Consider the following 4419-nt stretch of genomic DNA (forward strand, 5'->3'; position numbering starts at 1 on the left):
TGTCCTCTGAAACATTTTACCCTCATGTCAACAGAGGATGGACATTATCTGAAACTTGCTGCATCAAATATGAATCTGTCATATACAATACCAGGACGTTGTGGCGTCTTAAGCCTCAGTACTGTGACTGTGGGATGTGAGTGAATTTGTGGGCAGAATTTAGTTACAAATTCAATCAAATCTTTCAAATTTGATTGGATCGGAGGGGTTGATGTTCCACCCTGACTTGTGTCTTAAGATCAGGAGAAAGATGATACAGTAAAAACTATATAAATGAACAGTCTTTCTGAAATGTAAAACCAAAGTACAAGCCAAAAGGAAAGCGCCCATATTATGCTCATTTTCAGGTTCACAATTGTATTTTAAGGTTGTACCAGAATAGGTTTACTTGCTCTCTCTCACTGCTGCAGGTCCTCTTTTCACCTCTGTTTTAGCTACAGAGTGAGACATCTTTTCTTCTATACTATCTTTGCACTCGCACATGCGCAGTAGCTCAGATCGTAGATCATGTCAGCTATACTGCCCTGCAAAGGCAAAAGACCTTAACTCGCTAGAGTGTGAAACTGAGAAAAATGACTTTAAAGTTTCTGTTTTGTCCAGACAAAAGTATTATAGGTAGAACTCCCAAAATGTGACAACTAGTTGAAGAAATGTAGAGTTCAAAATTGACCTTTGACCCTTGTTTGGCAGTTACTGTACTCTGCCTTTGTATCATGTGCCAAAAACAAGGAGTCATGCAAAGGCAAAAGGCAGTAACTGACATATAATCAATATTTGCTTGCTGTTCACCATACTTACATCCATTATAAGAACACCTAACCAAGGTCTAGTCATCAAAGGTTAAATACCAGTTGTAAATACACACATACTGTCCGTCATACAGTATGTCGTTCAATCTATCTAGCTAGCTAAACTACCGATATAAAGAAAAAAGCTATTTGTTTACGGACATCAAGCTAGGCTAGCTATGGCTAGCGCCATATGCTATGTGCTTAATTTATGTTACTCACCCTCATAGTTGTGTAGCTACGTAACTTGATATGTCCCACTTCAAAGCTTTCTCCCGTTTCCTGATGGGTGCAGGTGAAAGACCGTCGACCATTCTGTGCACATTATTGACATATACTAATAATAAAGCGATGGACGGCGGGGTTAAATAAACTTGGGTTACAGACCCATGGTTACATAGAAGCCGGCCGCAACGGATGTTCTCACATAAAACGAACGCACCCTCAACGGGGCAGGGATCATTTCATTGGTCAACACTACACCTGGCATTCTATTGGTTGTGGAATTTTGATAGTGTTGTAACACAGAAAAATCCAAGCGCGCAGGAGAGATCCGAGAGTAGCAGATTTGCAAGCGCGCAGAATCACGCTGAGTGCGAGGAGAAGGTTCAAAGCTGAGAGCAGGAAATCTGTCCACAGAACAACAAATCTGAGTCCGAGCACAAAGTTTGAGCACAAGCAGAGCAAATCCAAGCGCGAGCATGACCATTTGAGTGTGAGAGCAAGGTTTTGAGGGAAATTATTACAAAATCTGAATGTAATATCAGTGAGAAATGCTCTCAAATTGAAAGAATGCGCTCTTGAATAAAGATAGGAATATAACTCCATACGGCGTCTGATGTGAGGCTCCGCAAAGTGAGGAGGTGTGTCAGCATCACCGTTAGCGCTATAAAGTTAGCTAGCTCCGGGCTGTCACGGACACTGACAGAATAGGAATCATCGCCACTTTATTTGAAAGATATATCGTGTGTATGTTACGTAGTTTGGTGACAATTAAAAGCGGCAAACTTTGACAGTACGACAAGGCCAGAGTACAGTAACATCTCTCTTGATGTCTGGCTAAACAAAGTCAGAACACCTTAACTCAACTTCAGCGTGCTGGTGTTACCGTACCTTAACACCGGCACCTATGTACCTTAATATATTTTATTTACTTTCAGATAAACATATGTTACTATGCCTGAGGTGTAATATGGTCACCAGCGGTTTACTTTTTCTCCTTAGGAAGCAATAATAAATCGCGAATAATCATACAGCTTGCATCCGTGGACGTAATGTATTAATGTTTAATCCTTTTGCGTAGGGGCTCTTCTTCGCCCTCCATTGTCTAGCACACACTAGCAGACGATGTGCAACAGCGCCCTCTGCGGTCACAGTTCCTGATGGGTCACAGCTTTCGGTGTAACACCGGAACAAAGGCAAAGAGCCGTAACAGCTGTTCTGCTGTGGTTTCTCGTATGGTTTTGGATGTTAAGGTTGTCATAGTCTTTTATTTTCTCGTTAAAACAATCAAATTGACTCACGATATTTATTCACATGATAAAGGAGGTCTCAAATACCCCAAAAGTGACATTAACTCATTTTTGCCCAAACATGATGTTACGGCGTTTTGCCTTTGTAGTACAGTATATATCTATGATGTCAGCTAGCTCCATAGACAGTAAAAGAAAGGTTGTTTCTCCATCTTCGGTCAGTTACAAGGCAGGATTAGCTGGGAGACTTCTTCTAAACGAGGGCGCACATGTAAGTAGTTGTTTTGTAGATTATGGTTAACTTGTGTGTGTTGTAGCAGTGCTTTGCCATTGAGAACGAGGTAACATGTTAGCGTTAGCATGCTAGTGCTAGCATGTTAACGGTTGCGGTTAGCCAGCTCGTTTCTGCTAGTGACGTAAAAAGCTGTGCAGATTTTGACCAGCTCACCCGGAGACTGAAGGCAGGACACATTCAGAAACCCGTTTCTCACTCAAAACAGCATGGATGGATTTTTTTCAAAGTTTGTATGCATGTGGAAGCACCAGAAACACAAAATAACACCCCAAATCCCAGAAAAAGTGTTTTTTTTTATAATATGGGCACTTTAAATGATTGACGGGGTTTGCTAGTCACCCCCAGATTACATTTGATTGATACATTTATGGATATGCCACCGAGTTCAAGATGCAAACATATTCTAATGTTGTAAGGTGGAAAGCAGTTCAGATACCCCTATAAAAAACATAACAAGTGCATGTTGACAGAATTATCTTTAAACTATCACTTTTACATTAGTGCTCATTTAACCACTATTATCAAACTTGTTTCTGCTTTATACCAAATTAGCATGAATGTAATTTCATAGCTTGTAAACTCCCACGGCATTACAATAATCCACTATTGTCGCAATATTGTAGCAAGATCTTCCGTGCTGCCGGGTTGAAGATGTGTGTGTGAAGCATTCATGTTTCATCCATTTTATTAAATTCTTTGAAAGTCTTCAATTACGTTGGAATATGAGCAAGTAAACTGCAACTTGACTGTTTGGCGGAGGCATACAACCGCAAGGCGGTGATTCTATTTTAAGAGTTAGGAGACAGAAGTAGGAGTGAAACGCAGGATGTATTTGTGGAGGCTGAGAAACATGGAGAAAGTCAAATATGTGCCACTGATTCAGGATTCAAGAAAAACAAATAGTAAATTCAAAACACGAGCTACATTAAATGACTGTTTTCTTCTGCTGTCTTTGTTTACATCAGGAGTGCAGTAAAACTTTCAGTTAGTTGCAGTACTGATCATTTGAGGAACACAAAATTTAGAACGAATCACATAAGTCAAACTGCTCACTTTATATGTGATTTGGCTTAAACAAATCTGCATCTTCCAGGTGTGTTATCCTATTATATTCCTTTCTTTATTTGAAATGTATTTTGAACATGTAAAAGAAAACAGAAAAATAAGATCTTTCAGAAAATAATAATATAGATAACATAGATACATCATAACAAAACACTTGATTTTTGTTCACTAGGAGTGTCAACAACACGTATTTAATCCCACTCCTTCTCCATAACACATTTTTAATTATTAAACAAACTTCCTCTGTTATAAAAATATAATTCCAAACATCAGTCTATAATAAAGGCCTTACAGATTGGTGTTTCAAGATTGGGTTTTGAGACTGATAGGTCCATCTTCCCATCCAGAGTATAGCTGAGGTGAGGTAGAGTTGACCCATCATTTATTTACCACTATGGCCCTGATTACAAGTACATGGAAACAACCGGGAGACTGTGGAGGACAAACAACCTCACGAGTGATTTTGCATACTCCGTGTCATGACAGGTCAATTCTTAAATGCGACCATATAAGGACGAGGCATGCAGAAACAGCATGTCCTCTCGGCTTGAATGTCGAAAAACAGACTGTTGCCTTCCTATCACTTGCAGAAATAGTGGTCATACAGTGGATGAATTACCATCCCCTCCATGCTCCAGCTCGACTCTAATAAGCGCTCGATTGTTCACAAAAATGGGGAGGAAAAAAACAGTGAGGGTGAAAAGATAGAAATCCATTTGTAAGTCTGAGCTGTGACTATTTGCATGGTGATGAAGGCCCTGAGTGTTCTGCAGTGTCTCAGACAATAGAGCCTGTGTTT

This window comes from Perca flavescens, chromosome 22 (genome assembly GCF_004354835.1).
Source record: "Perca flavescens isolate YP-PL-M2 chromosome 22, PFLA_1.0, whole genome shotgun sequence".
In the NCBI taxonomy this organism is placed as follows: Eukaryota; Metazoa; Chordata; class Actinopteri; order Perciformes; family Percidae; genus Perca; species Perca flavescens.